The following is an 18,171-nucleotide window of genomic DNA, read 5'->3' on the forward strand; positions in this document are numbered from 1 at the left end:
CGACCATGTCTCCTAGTCTGTAGCCGTGCTCAGGTCGTCGTTTTTTATCATAATAGCGCTTGTACACCTCTTGCGCCTTCTCAATGTTTTGTTTCGCTTGGTCACGCAGTTCTTGGCGCTCGTTGTTAAACTGCGTAACCAACTCCTCGTTGAGCACCTCCAATAGTCGACTTTCAGCTTGTCTGTGCATCTTTGTCCCAAACATGACCTCGAATGGCGACGACTTCAACGTAGAATGCACATGCGAATTAATCGCCATCTGGACCTGTGGCACATGCTTGTACCACTTCGTTGACTCCTGAGCTGAGAGCTTTGCGATGATACCCAAAATTGAACGGTTCACCCGCTCAATCTGACCGTTGCCTCTCGCCACACCTGTCGTTGTACACACATGTTCGACTTTGTTCTCGTTGAGAAACTCGCTGAATGCGTTGGATGTAAACGCTGCTCCTCTGTCGCTGACTATGCGCTTGGGAAAACCAAACACAAATGACCAATCTCTCAGCCTCTTCACAACTTCTTCGTGACCTGTTGACTTAGTTGGGAACAGCCACACAAACTTGGAGAATGCATCTACCACAGCACAAATGTACTTGTATTGCTTGGCTGTCGCATCCATTGGTTCCAAATGATCCAAATGATAGTGGTGTGTCACCCTTGTCAATGCAATGAAGATAGCCTTCTTGTTTGCCCAACTTTTTGCTGAAAATTATACAACTGATACAATTAGTAATCAACTTATTTACTTTCCGTTCAAGGTGCGGAATCCAGTATTGCTGCTGAACTGAGTGCATTGTCTTCGCTGTGGAGAAATGACCAACTTCATGCGATCCTTGAATGATTTCCCTTTCCATCAGCCTTGGAACCACCAATACGTCATTGCCATTTACAGATTTGAAGAGAAGACCTCCTTTAAGCTTGTAGTCTTGATATGGGTGCTGCTTCAGGATCTCAACTGTGGCTTTGATGAAATCGTCATCCTGCTGTGCTTTCTTTATCCGAGCTGTTAGCTCCGTCGTCACGAACATGCATGTCTGCGGAAAACGACTGAGACAGTCCACGTGTCTCATTCTGTCCGCTGGGCGGTGTACTGCTTTGAATGTAAAGTCCTCCATATACAGAATCCACTGGGAAACTTCTCTGGGTATATCTGCTTTCGTTGTTGTCTGCTTAAACGCCGCACAGTCAGTGGCAAGATCAAATTTGATCCCCAACAGATAGTGACGAAACTTCTTGAGTGCGAGGTATGCAGCTTTGACCTCCAAATAGTAACTGTGACGTTTGGACTCGGCTTGTGTAGTCTTTTTACTCCAATAGTAAATCGGGTGGAAATTGCCATCAGACTGCTGCAACAGAACTGCTCCGAAACCTTCTTTGGATGCATCCGTGTGGAGTTCCGTTGGCGCTTCTCGTGAGTATAAATGTAATACAGGTGCGATTACATGCAGATTCTTTAAGGTTTGTAGCGACTGTTGCTCTGCTTCGCCAATGTTGAAAACTGCTTCCTTCCTGAGTAGATTCGTGAGCGGCCGGGCAACTTGTGCATAGCCAGGGATGAACTTTCTGAAAAAGCCTGTGAGTCCCAGAAATGCTTGAACTGCTTTAATGTCTTTGGGCGTAGCAAACCGACTGACAGCTGCTGTCTTCTCTTTGCCGGGCCAGATTCTCCCGTCCTCAATGATATGGCCCAGAAAGCTAATGCGTGGCTGCATGAAGCTACATTTCTTCCACTTGATCTTTAGGCCAAACTGCGCAGCTGTCTCCAGGACCAACTTTGTCTTCCTCATGCATACCTCGGGCGACGCGGCGTAAACAATTATGTCGTCCATATAAAGCTGCATAATGTCAGAGTTGATTAATTCTTGAAAAATATAGCTTACGAACCGAATGAACGCAGCTGGCGAGTTCTTGAATACGAAAGGCGCTTTATTAAACTCGAATAATCCCTCCTTTGTAACAAAGGCCGTATACGACTTGCTTTGCTCTTCCATAGGCACATGGAAAAATCCGTTTTCAAGGTCCATTATGGTAAACCACTTAGCCGACTGCAGCTTTTCCAAGACTTCCTCCATGATCGGGACTGGAAAGCAGTCCAGCAATACCATACTGTTTAACTTCCTGTAGTCTACGCAAACTCTAAGTGTACCATCTTTTTTCTTCACGACGACAACTCTGCTCGCTACATTTGAAGACGACTTGCGCACGATTCCTTGCTCGATCCATTCTTCGACTTGCTTCTTTACGGCACTGGCTTCGTCTGTTGATAAACGACTCGGTGAGTGATGAAACGGCTTGATTACTCCGTCGGGAACTATCTTCAGTTGGATTGGAGACTGCTTTGCAACTTCTGTGGGCATTTGGTAACTGTTTCTTATCATCTGTTCAACGTCTTTTCGATATTGCGGCGGAGCTACAAAGGATGACTCTTCAGTTACATTATATATAAGAGCATGCTCATCTGTTGGCACAGGATCTGCGTCATGCTTCAAAAACGTGTATCCTTGCATATCAGCGACGAAACGGAACTTTTTAATGAAATCATGCCCCAAAAGTGCGTCGAAATCAATCTGGCTACTGGGGACTACTAAAAAACTTCTGTGTGGTCAGCAACTTATCCACGGTAACTTCTGCATTAAAGTATCCAACAGGCTTTGTTGATATCTGACCCAGACCGCGCAACATAGTTGTGCACTTCAAAAGTTTAACGTTTTTCATGGTCTTCAACATACTCTCTTTGATCATGGTTACATCTGACCCTGTATCCACAAGACAGTCAACAACAATGCCGTTTATTTGAATTTTTTTCATGCGGCTGCGATCCAAAATGAAGCGAACTTTATCAACTTTATCAGCTTCATAAGGACAGTTACGCGAAATGTGACCATTCTGATTGCACTTAAAACACTTCGTTTCGGCTTTGCAGTCTTTGCGTTTGTGTTCTCCTGATCCACAGTTATAGCAATATTCTTTTTTACCGCTTTGCCCACTTTGCTGCTTGAAACTCGTTTTATGCTGTTCGTTATTGCCCTTCTTCTCCGATATGTTCAAACGATCATAGATATCGAACTCTTCTTTCAAGGCCCTGAAGGTCTTACAGCGATAAATGGCATACTTATACTCGTTTCTTATGTCCAGACCGTTTACAATATGGCTTATAACAGCCGCGTGTTCAACATGTCCGACTGCTGCTATTTTTCTCATCTGCAGCAAGTACTCGTGCATCGACTCACTACTCTTCCTCTTTCTTTCTTGCAGCAGCTTATGAATGTCTGCACTGTTATAGCTACATGTGAATTCATCCAATAATACGTTCTTGATTTCCTCATAGGTGCACACGCATTCAGCTTCAAGGGAAAGCTTAGCTGCACCGGTCATTTTTCCTCTGGCCTGCACATACTTTTGCTTTTCAGTAAGCTCATATGCGTCGGCATTTTTTTCGAATATCTCAAAACATTTTTCTATGGGAACCGATTTTCCATCACAATCGCTTACAACTTTTGTAAAATTATCTGGAGCGATCTTCATTTCTCGTTGCTCATCGCAAAGCAGTTTCAAACTTAGCAACTTTATCATTTGATCAATCTTTTCATCTCTATTGTTTTCCGCATTTTCAAAATCTTTCATCTCGTTTGCACTCGAGCGCGACGTTCCTGGTACAGCTTCTTCCTTCTCTCTCTCTTTCCAGTGCAACGGCGGCGGTGTTTGCATCATTTTGCGGCTCTTTTCGACTTGTGTCTGTGTACCCGACGAGTGCTTGTCTTTTCTGTTTATAAGTGTGTATCACACACAACGTGTCTGTGCGTGTTTTTTCTGCTTGTGTACGTACTGCGCAAGGACAAGGCGACGCTGCGGCGCGACAATGAATTTCACAATTTTCCAACCGAATTAAACGACCGATCTTTTATTAAACTCCGTGTCTACTGTTATGCTCACGGAATTTGGATTGTTCAACTTAATGTTTATAGCCACCAACAACAACTTTACAACTTTATGTAGCTACAAACAACAACTTTAACAACTTTTCAACAATCCTCTTCTTGCATCAGCTTCTGCTTTCTTCTGTTTTTCTTTTTCACACACTCCGAGCTCTGTATTCGACGCGGACGAGCCCCCAAATGTAAGATTAATAATAATGTATCGTTTATTAATAGTGTTTTTCGAAAAAGAGTACAAAGTGTATGATTTAAGATGTGCAATTAATGAGTCTGTTCTTCCGACTTTTTGTTCAACTTTCTGCTTCTACTTCCAACAACCGACTCCCGTATCGATAACCCCTTATCGGTTAGGTCTTTTAAACATCGGTTAAGTCTGGTTATATCGGTTAGGTCTTATCGATGGTATCTTAAGTTCAAATGTTAATTTAGATGGGATAGTGCTAACTGCTTGATACACTGTCCTTTACATGTATGGGTATTTCGTGCTGCTGACTCTTTGTTTAAATTCTCTAGAGTTTCAATTAATCCTTAATTAAGTTTTCATTTGATTTCAGTCGATGGGACTTTTGTATGATCGTGTGATTGATTTAAATTAATTGAAAATTCCTTGAATTTTCACGCTGACACACACAGTGGTAGGGGGAGGTCCACTGCTGCCTTCACTTATTGAATTCTTTAGCACTTTGGTCACACTTTTCGCACTGCTTTTACCCAGATTTTAATGGGGAAATCGGGAAATTCCTTGAGCAATAAACAGATAGACGACAGTCGTAACGGCAATTAGAGGGCCCGTGACGGAAACACGCACACACGCGCACACAGCATGCGGTTTCTTTGTCCTGGCAATGCCCCTCGTTTATGGTTTCCTCTGGCAAGGCTTCACTGTTTTATTTTTGTATTTTCTTTGGGTTTTTTAGCACTTTCTAATTATTTTTTATACGGCAAACTTGTCTCCTTTTAAAGGCCTTTTCAATGGCAACTTTTACGTAAATTCTTTCAAAAATGCAGCGGAAAATCGCGAGCTTTGAGAGATATACCGCACGCTACGAGAGTATCTTTGAAACTGACGGATGCGGACACTGCCGAACGATCCAATGCCCTCATGCCCCATGTTTCCACGGTCTTACATAGTTGTACTGTATACAAAAACACCCTGCGATATGCCCGATGCCACATGCGAGTGCTCGCTCGGTTTTCGCTTCGGCTTGCCTTCGGTTTATGGCGGTTTATTTTGCGATTTTTCTATATATTTTCCTTTTCTTTTTTTCTGTAATAAATACAATTTAAATGGATTTTATTCCAGTTTTTAAATTTCCTTAAGACTTACTATAAATATCCGACGCCTTGCCGACATCTTTATAGCAACTCTCAATCTGCCTCTCTGCGTATTGCTCTCCCTCTCTCTCTCTCTCTCTCTCTCTCTCTCTCTCTCTCTCTGTGTTGGTGCTCTCGCCAACAGCTGTTTTTTGTTTATTTCGAATAAAGTCTCTCGCGCTGTTGTCCGTGATGTGCGTTGTGTGTGTGTGCGTCTGATAAGCACGTGTATTTTTTCCCCCACACAAAAGAGAATTTTATGCGGCCACAGGTAGCGGCTATGTTAATGCCAAAATAAACGGAATGTTAACAGAGCAAATTTTGAAGATGTTTCCCCTTTTCTCGAGTGCAATATGTAAAGTTTTCCGTTTCCACCTGAGATATAATTTTCCCAACGAACCAGCTAATTGGCAGAGCCAGAGCATCCAATTAGACCAACAAGAAGTTGCCCTATTTGCAATACCCCGTAAAAGTAGGGTGTATTGTATTCGAGCAGAAGGTGGGAACACATTTAAGAACCGCAAACTAGAACCAACAGATCATATATTCTTATAAAATAGTAAACAAAAACCTGCTGAAATTCCCTATTGATCTGAGTGAGGAGTATCTTTCAGTTGGTGTATCTTTGAATTGTTTATAGCTGCCGTGTTTTCCTTATTTGTCTGCCACGCCCCGTTGACCAAATCAAATGGCTCGCAGAATTGCTGAAATCCACCGCGCAATCAATTAAAAATATTTCCAAATTCATACGAAATAGCAGGCGCCACTGGGAGAAACATTACAATCTTTCAAGAGGGTGCGGCGGTAAGGGGGGCGGGAATATGTCTGTTTCTGCTCTCTGGAAAAATCAGCAAATGTGTCACCAAAAGAACGAGCAAAAAACTGCTCGGGAATTCTGCTTGATGTAGAAAGAAACGCATTAATTTGCCAGGCCACGCCTCTGTGCAGACCCATGCCCCTGGACCTGGCGGAGAGCCAGTGGAAGCCACGGCTCCAAGTGGAGCATATGGAAATGCTTTGAGCAATCGTCTGTCCCCTGTACTGCTCCCCGGCCCCGAGAGGCCACCGCCAAAGGCGCACGTTAAGCGAATCGTGCACACGCCCCATGACGATGATTAATTACCTTTTTGGATGCCTTCTGCCTTGTTATTGGATGTATCTTTGTATCTGGTATCTTGTGCACATTTCACTTATGCACCCCTCACGCTTTGTTGGATCGCTGGCGAGTCTGAGACGGCGACAGAGAGGGCGGGAGAACCCGCTTTCGGGGGTTCGTTTGTCGCTAATGAAGTTGTATTATTTATAATGATTTCTGTTTTCGCACTCTCTGCTATAAAAAAGATGCAGAATAACCAGAAGACCAGAAAGGAACGAGAGAATGGAGAAGAACATTATCCAAAACTATGTTGCTACCCACAAATTCGATTCCCAATGATCCATATAACTTCATGGAATAATTGGGACCCAACCATAACTCTGCTCTTCATTATCGTCCATACCATCTATAATCTATTGGCAGTTTCATTTGGGACACACATATGTTGCCTTAAGCAGTCCCTACTGCCTGGAAACTCAGTGAAAAAAACACATATCAAGTGTCCCAGCGTAACCCTCTCGACGATGGTTCGGGGAGGGAGGAAGAACTACATTTCACAGAAATTCGAGACCGCGCAAACCATGATGCAATTATACAAGGTGGTCTCGTCGGGAGCCGAAGTTCGTTCGTGTTGTCTCTTATGCATGCTTGCTTGTTGATGATGAAGGTTGTTCCCGGACGAATTTTTTGATATATTCTTAACCCTTATGTCCCAACAACAACAAAATTATAAAAAGCATATAAAAAAAATACCACAGAATTAGAAGTAATCTTTATATATTATGTAAAAGAAAATTTTAATATAACTAAAAATGTTGAAGAAAAATTATTAATGGCTGCATAAAATTTAAATATTAATATATCAGTAAAATCATTTTATTTTAAAACCCACGGGCCAGTTCAGGTTTTTTGTCAATTGCAAAATATGAGTTCAAGGATCTCAGATCCTATAAGAGCCAGAGCAACCAAATTTGGTATCCACACTCCTGTGATATCGGACCTTGACCGTTTCGTGTCCAAATTTCGCCACACCCCCTTCCGCCCCCGCAAAGGACGAAAATCTGGGGCATCCACAAATCTCAGAGACTATTAAGGCTAGAGTAACCAAATTTGGATCCGCACTTCTGTTAGATCTCACTATAAAACGTATATCTCAGAATTTCGCCCCACCCCCTTCCGCCCCCACAAAGGACGAAAATCTGTTTCATCCACAATATTGCACATTCGAGAAAACTAAAAGCGCAGAATCATAGATAATGACCATATCTATCAGATTGCTGAATCTGGAAGAGATCGGATCATTTTTGTAGCCAAAAGCAAGAAATCAATTTGCAGTGGCCACGCAGCGCCCGACGTCACGCTGAGACTGATTCTCTGTCTCTCTCGCAGGCACTCTTTGTCGTGTCGTTTAATATTAGCTACGTCTGCCGGAGGAGAGCCATACTGACTAAGTATCGGGTATAAATGTAGAGTTGCGGTCTCCGCAGCAACTCACAACGTTCCCCCTCGTTTTCTCTCAGTTCTGTTCGGTTCGGTGCCATTGGAAATGGAGTTGGAGTTGTGTTAATTATCTTCTCGCTCTCTTCCACTAGAGAACGGGAGTTTTAACGCTTCATTAGAGACCAGCAAGAGACGACTGATTGAAGAACAGCCGCAGACGAGGGGTGAAAGCGATACACAGCAGATCGCTAGAGCGGTAGCGGGGTGAGGGGAGTTTTAAACACATTTAGTCAAAAATTTGTAGAGAAGAAAAATATCAAATTACCACAAAAAAAAAAAACGGGAATTTCCTTCTAGCCTTCGAGGGCATGGATATTCTAGAGCATGAGTTATGGAAAGCGCACAGGCACATTAGGCATTCAATTAGTCAGAGTTTGAACAGGGATCTCAGAGACACTCTTATGAAAGAGGCTTATAAGAGTACCAGCTTCAGATCCGATATTCAGGTCTTCGTTTCTCTCTCGTTATTCCCAGAAATCCTTTCATTCACTAAGAGTATTGAAATAATTACTATATTCCAGCCGAAGAGCTCCAAGGAAAGACCATTAATATGTATTTTATGCATGCAACAATTTTGAATAATGATTTTTTAACATTTATACCCCACTAATTGTCAGACCACTGCTTGGCTGCCCTTAATATGAACTTACAAAATTATGAGAAATTATTCATTTATATTAATTTACTCGGAGAACGCAAAGGCAGCCCCAAGGTTCGGCTTTGGCATGTGGAAAATGATTGATGGATGGATGGATGGGATCTCTCTCTCGAGTGAGTCACACGCATAAGAGTGACTCATACTAAATAATCGAAAATGGTATTGGAATCCCAATCGGAATCGGAATCAGAATCAGAATTCGGGTCGTAAAAAGTACAATTGACAGGAAGCAGGCAGACAGACAGCTGTACGGCTTGGGGCATTCATGTTCTTCTTGGTTCTAGTTTTATGGCTTTCTCAAAGTAGCGCCACATAAACCATAAAAAGGCACAATCTCCGGCCACTTGACAAGCATTAAACCACAAAAAGTGCCGACGGCGGCCGCCTCTAAACAATTTTTTTTAATGATCCATATTTTTTATTTTTTTTTTGAATATTTAAAGAGATCGCTCGAAACAGCTGTCACAGGCCCTTCCAGTCGATCATCGGTTATCATTTATCCAGATAACACGCACAGGAGCAGGCCAGGCCCCCCTCCCCCCTCTCTCTATAGAGTTAAACCGAAACCGAAATCGAAACTCGACGAAAACTGGCTCTCTGTGAAGTGGGGGCTACCGTCACAAGAAAAAACAAACAAAAAATAGTGGAAAAAAGTTTGTTTAACCAAAAAAAAAACCTCGAATGAATGTTGCAGGTCATGTTTCGACCAAGGGATTGTTGGACAGAATTTCGCTGCCGTTGCAAGGGAAGTTCTTGTACCGAAAAGTAAAAACGCAACCATTCATATGTAAGGTTTATTTGTGACTAATAAATGCTCTGCTCGCAGGCAGATAGAGACCGAACGAAAGGGAGAACAAAAAGGGAGATAAGAGAACGTCGCTTCGTTAACGAAGCATGTGTACTAACACATGCAAAGATGTTTTCTCTGCGCTCTCTCTCTCATGATGACGTCACTCTGGGGTACGCAACGCGCTAGCCAGTGTGTGACGCTTTCGTTGTATGAACTGGCACATCTATATACTGTATGGTTAGTGATATTATGTACACATCTCTAACACATATATTCTTGTAGGCGCGAAATATCGGCAACAAAAATTCAAACTTTTCTGTTTCTGTTTTTATAAAATTAAATATTTTACGTTCGGCGCGTATATATTTTTTCATTAAGGGCGTTCCTTAATTAAGGATACATTAAATAAAAAGGATTACCTCAAATTGCAGAACGGACGAGGTAGAATTTACATAAATTTCAGGATTCCATGTCGAGTATACCCCAGCCTGTTTCTAATCAGTTATTTTATTAATTTGCAGATTCGTCGAAATTGGTTCGAAATCTATAAAGGCAATCAAACCAATGTGCATTTGTGTAACTATATATGTACATACATATATCTTTTGGATAACTCAAAAGATCACTATATCATATATAGCGGCCATGGTAACCAAATGGTCTTACGTGGTTTTGGTGTGGAAATGTTTTTATCAAAAGAAAACATTTTACAAATCGAGCCATTGCTTCTGTTTATTGATCAGCAAACGATTCTACGTTCTAGTTCCAGCTCAATTTAATTTTTCGTATCTCCATATAAATGTGTAATTCCTGTTGACCCTGCGTATAATATAGTAGCACTTTCTATTCGACGTTGTTCCTTTATGTTCATTTCATTCTGTGTGTTATTTCTGTAGAAGCTGCAATTAAAGTACTACTTCCGATTTCGTATTACACCTTCCAGCTATTATTAACCAGACTAACCCTGCAATGAGGATTCACGCCCCCTTATCGAAGCGAAGTGTCAATGAACGCTTCAATCGGCTCAATGAAAAACCAGAAATGCCGATGAGAGCTGTTCCAAGCTCTACCCGTGACGCCGTCGGCCAGATTCCCCCAAAGCCCCAAATAAACACAAAACAACAAAACAACAGCCGAACGACAAATTCGCTTTCATCGATGGACTGGACTTGTTGCTGTTGTTGTTTCAGGTTGTCAATCAGCTGCCCAACGGCGCAAGCCAACTTAAAAAAAATAAAAGGAAATTTGAAATACGCGCAGGAGTTTTGTTTTGGTTTCTATTCCAAGTGGAGATCTGCAGATAAAACCGAACAAAACAAATCGAATAAAAGAAATATTTCAAGGATAATTCTGTAATGATTGGATATTTGTTTTTTTCAACTCGGAAAGTAGGTCAATTTAAGTGTTCATGCCCATAGATGGGCTAAGATCAACTCGAGTGACGACCCATAAAAACTAATTTTAGCCTGTGCCAAATTGATACATGACCCACATACGAGTAGCAGAAATAAGGAGCAAAAACAATAAAACAGTAAACTTGCTTATGCCATTTTCATTAATAACGAAACAAACCATTTCCATACAAAGTCGAGCCAGCAAACATGCCAAAACCGGAGTCAGTTGCAAAAAAGCCACTAATATTAGTTACAAAACCATCTGTGGAGATAATGTTTTTTATCCCCAATCGGCCGACTAATTATTTCGAATTAAATAAAACTCGGCGCAGAAATAAAATTACGATATGTTCTTTAATGCGTGACATCCAAATTGCAAGTGTGGCTTGCCTGCCCTTTACATTGCCGCTCCGATCGCTAAGCGCAGCTTCGCTCGGCCGACGTCGGTAGGCAGACGCAAAGCGGAGATAGCGAAGAGCGAGCTGGCAGAGAGCGTTTAGCAGGGCAAGCAAGCGCAGAGCTTTAACAAACAAATGAGTGACATAGACATAAGTAACAAACAAAATAAGCGGCTGAGGGCCAAGAATTAGGTGCTATTTGGCAAGCAGCTAATCGGCTGGGTTCTGCTCCGAACATTCACCCCCCGTTGGAAGGCAAAGGCTTTCAACAGATCCATCCTGAAGGGGCAGAACCGCTATTTTTCCAACGGCCCTCTTGAAAAGGCCTTTTTGAGTGCGGATGACGGCTACTCTGATGGTTCCATCTTTTCCTGGGATGACGCTCTCAATGCGGCCAAGCGGCCACCTTAATGGTGGCAGCGTTTCCTCCTTGATCATGACGAGCGCTCCTAGCTTGATGTTTGGAGACGATGACCGCCACTTGCTCCGCTCCTGAAGAATCGAAAGATACGCCGTGCTCCATTTTCTCCAAAACGCCTGCTTCATTTGACACAGCCGCTGCCATCGACTAAGTAGGTTGACCCGGAGATGCGCCACATCTGGCTCGTCGAATGCAGCTTTCGGGGCTCCATTGAGAAAGTGGTTTGGCGTGAGCACATCTAGATCATCGGGACTTTCTGTAATTGCATAAAGCGGACGGGAATTTAACAAAGCAGAGATTTCACAAGCCAAGGTCTGAATTTCATCAAGAGTAAAAATGTAGGTCCCGACGATGCGATGAAAATGATATTTAGCTGCTTTAACAGCCGCCTCCCACAAACCCCCAAAATGAGGTGAGCGAGGGGGGATGAATTTCCAGTCGATTCCACTAGAAACGCAGAGATGTGACACAGCCGACGTATGAGGATCGCTGAGGAACATTTGCCGAAGCTCCAAAAGCTCATTTTTTGCTCCTACAAAATTTGTAGCGTTGTCTGACCAGATGATTCGAGGTTTGGGACGTAGACTTATAAAACGCCTTAATGCTGCCAGAAAGGATTCTGTAGATAGATCCCGAACGACTTCCAAATGAGTTGCTTTGGTGCTAAAGCATACGAAGACAGCGATGTAACATTTGATAGGAGGCCTGCTTCTGACTTCCGACTTGTGATAAAAGGGTCCGCAAAAATCAACGCCCGTTGTGTGGAATGCTGGATTAGTCCTTACGCGATCCGCAGGCAAGTTTCCCATGATATGTTCCCTCAGCACTGGCTTCAAACGAAAGCATCTAACACATTTGCGAATGATTCCCGCAACATATTTGCGTCCGCCAATAGGCCAGAATTTTTGCCGAAGCAGTCCGAGCAATCCTTGAGCTCCTGCGTGGAGAAACCTTTCGTGAAAGAAGATAATAATAGAGACAGTGACAGGATGTCCCTTAGGAAGCAGGATCGGGTGCTTCGCGTCGTAGTCCAATTCGGCATTTTGGAGGCGGCCTCCAACACGCAGCAATCCAAAGCTATCCAGAAATGGATTCAGTGAGGCCATCGTGCTTTTTGGGGGTAGGGCCTGTTTGCTGGCGAGGGCCCTTATCTCTTCCGAAAATTGTTGCTGCTGTATTGCCCTTATGAGCAAATGCGTACCATTTTTGATGTCGATTACGGTAAGTTGACCCTTCGACCGCGCTATGCCTTTGTCCTTGAGAATGTAGAATCGATATATGTAAGCAAAGACGCGCTGCATGGATCCGAATGAGTTTTGAAATTTGCAATCGTACGATACATCCCTTTCGTTTGAAACAACCAATGCTGCATGACGACGTTCTGGTACATCGGTCGGCAATTGCAAGCCTGCAGGCCACTCTGAGCTCTCAAGACGCAAGAATGGTGGTCCAGAGATCCAAAGGCTGCTATCCATTAGTTCAGCGGGCGTGGCTCCACGTGATATGATGTCGGCAGGATTCAACTTTGTGGGCACGTGATGCCAAGTCATTCCAGCGGTGAGCTCCTGAATCCGCTGAACTCGATTAGAAACAAATATATTAAAATTCAATGGTGATTCTCGAATCCAGGCAAGGGCTATGGACGAATCCGACCAGCAATGTATTTGGCATGGAGCTGATAATCCCTTAACTATGGTGGACACTAGTTCGGCTAATACGAGAGCAGCGGACAGCTCAAGCTTGGGGATAGTCATACTTTTCAAGGGCGCGACTCTGGATTTAGAGCATAAGAGATGACTTTGCACAATGCCAAGAGCTTCCGAACGCATGTATACACAGGCGCCATATGCTGCTTGGCTCGCATCACAAAACGCGTGCATTTCTAATCTGGCTTGCTGCCGAAGCACGTAACGTGGAAACTTAAAGTTTTTAACCATCGACAACTGCGAAGTCAGCTCAATCCAAGTCGTATGTAGATCCTGGGGCAGGCTTTCGTCCCAATTCAATTTTAGGCTTTCGTTCCATAGCGACTGCATAAATATTTTAGCTTTTGTGATGATGGGAGAGATGAGCCCTAGAGGATCGTAGAACCTAGCTAGTGTAGACAGGACCGAACGCTTCGATGTTGGGCCTGCAGCGGTTCCGACGTGAGCGAAGCTAAACAGAAGATTGTCCGTGGTGGGATCCCAAACTAGACCAAGCGCCTTGGTTACTTCAGTCCCGTCATGAAAGGAAAGGAACTTTTCGCGATCCGCTTCCGATACGCCTTCCAAAGCAGCGGGTTCATTGGAACACCATTTACGTATGGGAAAACATCCTTTCGAAAGTAGCTCCTTTACCTGCTGACGAATTTTGATGACAGAATCAATGCTGTCCCCTCCAGATATGAGATCATCGACATAGAAATCTCTTCGAACAACATCAGCGCCAAGCGGAAAACGCAACTCTTCATCATTTGCCAATTGATGCATAGCACGAATTGCTAAGAAAGCGGCAGGTTTGGTTCCGTAAGTAACAGTCTCCAACTTGAACACCTGAATCTCCTCCTTCGGGTCATTGCGCCATAGGATGCACTGCACGTGCGTATCGGGATGGGAAACGCGTACACAGCGGTACATTTTGCAGATATCGCCACACAAGGCGACTTTAAAAAAGCGGAAACGAAGCAGAGTTATCAGAATTTTAGGTTGGATGGTGGGTCCAGCCATAAGCGCATCATTCAGTGATACTCCAGACGCTGTTTTGGCAGATCCATCGAACACTACGCGTAATTTGGTGGTTGTACTATCCTGCTTGTGGACGCAATGGTGAGGCAAGAAGTACTGCGGGAGGTCTGACTGCCGCGAAGCTGGCGACATGTGTCCTAAATCACGATACTCCTGAAGAAACTCCATATATTTTGCCTTAAGCTGTGCATTTTTTGCTAGCTTCCTCTCCAAATTGAGAAATCTACGTAGCGCCTGCTGATACGATTCTCCTAATTCCTCTAGACTGAATTTGGTTGGCAAACGCACGGAGTAAGCTCCGGACTCTAGGCGAATGCAGTTTGTGACGAAATGCTGTTCGCAATGAACATCTTCCTCCGAAATTGATGAGGGCGAATAATCTCCATCGACTTCCCAAAACCGCCTTACAATATCGCACAAATTAGTCTCGCAAGCGGAGATGACAGGGGGATCTTCAACGGCTGCTAGCGCCGCACGGGCTTTCTCAGAGTTTTTAATACTTCCTGACACTATCCAGCCAAGTTTCGTCTTCTGCAATGTTGGCAATTGGTCTGACAGTCGAATCTGTCCAACGCACATTAATTCGAAAAACAAACCAGCACCTATCAACAGATCGACACGCTGGGGCTTGGCGAAATTAGGATCAGCTAGTTTTAGGTTATTTGGCATTGGCCAATCCTTTGCGTCTAGGCCGAAGTTAGGCTGCATTCCTGTGATTGAGGCAGTGATAATTGCAGAGAGGAAACCGCGATAGCTTTCGTCTTGAGATTGCAGGACGATGTCCACAGCCTTGCTGGATGGTAGAATTGACTCTCCAATACCGGCGATTTTAACGTGAGACGGGTGAGGATCTAACTGCAGCTGATTGGCGAGTCTCGATGTTATAAAGTTAACCTGAGAAGCGGAATCTAAAATGGCACGACATGGAATAAGCGATCCAAAACGGCCCCTGACATATACGATTGCAGTAGCTAGCAGCACGTTTTGGCTAGGCAGAGATTTTTGACTCGAGGGGGAGGGCTAATATATTTGCTTGCTACTAGGGCACTTGCAGGATCATGCTGGGTCGATTCCGTGCTCGGCGACGGCAACTCAGCGTCAGAGCCCGACTGCATGTGGAGCAGTGTGTGATGCTTGGCTTGGCAATTTCTACATGCCCCTGACTTGCAGCGTTGCAATGAATGGCCTTTGTTGAGGCAGTTTAGACATAAATGGCGCTTCTTCACCTCCTTGTATCGAGAAAAAACAGGGAGATCTATAAATGCCTGGCATCGGGATATGTAGTGATCGGAGGATTTGCAATACTTGCATGTTGAGCTATTATGATCGTTAATGGAGGTGATTAGGGTGCTAGGTTTACTTTCTCCCACCTGCTGGCTAGGAATTGTTACCATAGCCGATCCCAAATTTTCCAGCATCCGACATCTTGCTTCCAAGAATGAGGCCATGCTTGACCACCGAGGCAATCCTGACGTCGGCAAGTTCTCTTCCCATTTCTCCTTGGTCTTGTGGTCCAATTTCGTGCCTATGATGAAGATCAGCAACCCATCGGAAATCTCCTGCGGGGTCGCCAAGGTCTGAAGTGCACGCAAGTGCGAATTGATTTTGTCGCTGAGCGCGCGCAAGCCGATAGCTGAGCCCTTCTCCACCCCTTGCAACCCGAAAATAGCCTTGACGTGTGCCTGAAAATGTAACAGTTTATTATCGAATCGCAACATTAGCAAATTCAACGCCTTGTCGTAATTCTCCTCAGAAAGTTCCAAGGAACGAATCGTATCCAGCGCAGCACCATCTAGACATCCACGAAGATATTGGAATTTTTCGATGATTGGTATACGATGGTCTTTGTGCACCATTGTCGAGAACATCGAGTGGAATTCTGGCCAATCCATGTAGTTCCCCCGAATCGCGGAAGCTGCAACTCGGGCATTCGAGAACGGCCTATACTATTATAGGCGAACAACGACGAGTTCCCCTCGAGAGTATGCCGAGCCGTTGAATTGGCAACATTTACCGTGCGAGCCGCCATCAACTCCCGCGACAGCCTGGACCTAACCTTGACATAAACATTCGAAAAGTCCAGCCGGGCATCATGGGCTAACTGCAGGAAATCCAGCCTTTCAAGGCTCGTTTGAGCGGCATCGAAATCCGCATTCATTCGCTCGATCTGCTCTAAGCGAGCTTGAAGTTCTGCCTCATCTAACTCGGCAAGCTCTCCCTTGGTGAGAAAGCGATCCATGGCCTTTAGTTGGCGCGCGATGGACTCGGCCTTGTGCTTGTAGAAATCTACATCACTCGGCATTGCTGCGTTCGCGACATTGGTAGGCTCAGGTGCTGCCATGTTGAGGTTTTAAAAGAGTCACTCAGCACGACCGAAAAAGACACCCTGTATACGTATAAACGTGGGAACCGAAAGCAAAGGGATTACAGCTAATGCCTTTAGCTGTGCGGCTGTGCGAGCTGTCCGATTCCGCTTTGTACTCCGCTTGTGTGTATTAGTGAGTTCGCTGCACTGCCTACCGCACTGCACTGACCGAATTGTCGCGACAAAGAAATTAATAGCCAGCAATGCGTGTATGTAGGTGTATGTAAGTGTGTTTTAGCACCGAATTGTGCTTAACCGCCGAAAATTTGCTAGGGCTAGCGAATGTCGATCGCGAATGATTATTAATTGACACTGCAACTCAGAGATCACGTCGGGGTCACCAAACTTTATGTGGAGATAATGTTTTTTATCCCCAATCGGCCGACTAATTATTTCGAATTAAATAAAACTCGGCGCAGAAATAAAATTACGATATGTTCTTTAATGCGTGACATCCAAATTGCAAGTGTGGCTTGCCTGCCCTTTACATTGCCGCTCCGATCGCTAAGCGCAGCTTCGCTCGGCCGACGTCGGTAGGCAGACGCAAAGCGGAGATAGCGAAGAGCGAGCTGGCAGAGAGCGTTTAGCAGGGCAAGCAAGCGCAGAGCTTTAACAAACAAATGAGTGACATAGACATAAGTAACAAACAAAATAAGCGGCTGAGGGCCAAGAATTAGGTGCTATTTGGCAAGCAGCTAATCGGCTGGGTTCTGCTCCGAACACCATCGTTTGTCCAAAGTGTGGACAAAAACTGGGCGAATAGCTTTCGATCGGGATCCGATTCGCTGGCTGCCAAAGTTAAGGTGAAGGTTCATTTGCATAGCTAAAAAAAAAAGAGATGCGAATCCAAGCGCAGATTTACCCTTGAAACGGTTTTATTAAATCGGAAACCCATTAACTGCCATACAATAAAATGCCAACGAGCTTTCCGCTCGGCTTATTACGCGTCTTAGATGGGATGTATTGTTTGGATCTGCTTCAACAGTACTGGAAATATTCGAAAATTATTCGATTTTTGTCCACGCATGCATTAAATTAGCAAAGAGCCTCAGGGAGCTAAGGCTGAGTCTCTCGCTGTCGATCAGCATGCGAGACCTAAGCAAATACTGCCCGAATGGGATAAGTATTTGAGACAAACACAAATTTGGCTGGAATCCCAACGTGAGCAATTAAATTCTGTCGCACATTCCCGGCTCTGGGTTGGGTCGAGCCAAGGATTGACTAATCGACCAATGGACTAGGGTCTCTCTAGTCGTTGATCTTTGCACAAGGGAGAAATAATTAAATATCAATAATATTTCACAGTTAGATCTCTTGCTCTTTGAGCTTTCCATAAAATCAATACTTGAGATCTAATGAATAAGCAGCCAGTGACAAGATCGAAGGGGTTTTTGCCTTTTGGCAGCTCATAAACCTTAAATCGATCGATGGACTAGGTTAACTTGAATTCGTCGGTATATTTACGGTATATTTTGAAAATGAGGCGGTAGGTTTCGGTATATTTTTGAGGGTCGGACGGTATCTTTTTCTCGATTAATCCGCGGTCACACTGGCGGGTCATTGTAAAATTTTGA

The sequence above is a fragment of the Drosophila miranda genome (genome assembly GCF_003369915.1).
Source record: "Drosophila miranda strain MSH22 chromosome Y unlocalized genomic scaffold, D.miranda_PacBio2.1 Contig_Y2_pilon, whole genome shotgun sequence".
Taxonomy (NCBI): domain Eukaryota; kingdom Metazoa; phylum Arthropoda; class Insecta; order Diptera; family Drosophilidae; genus Drosophila; species Drosophila miranda.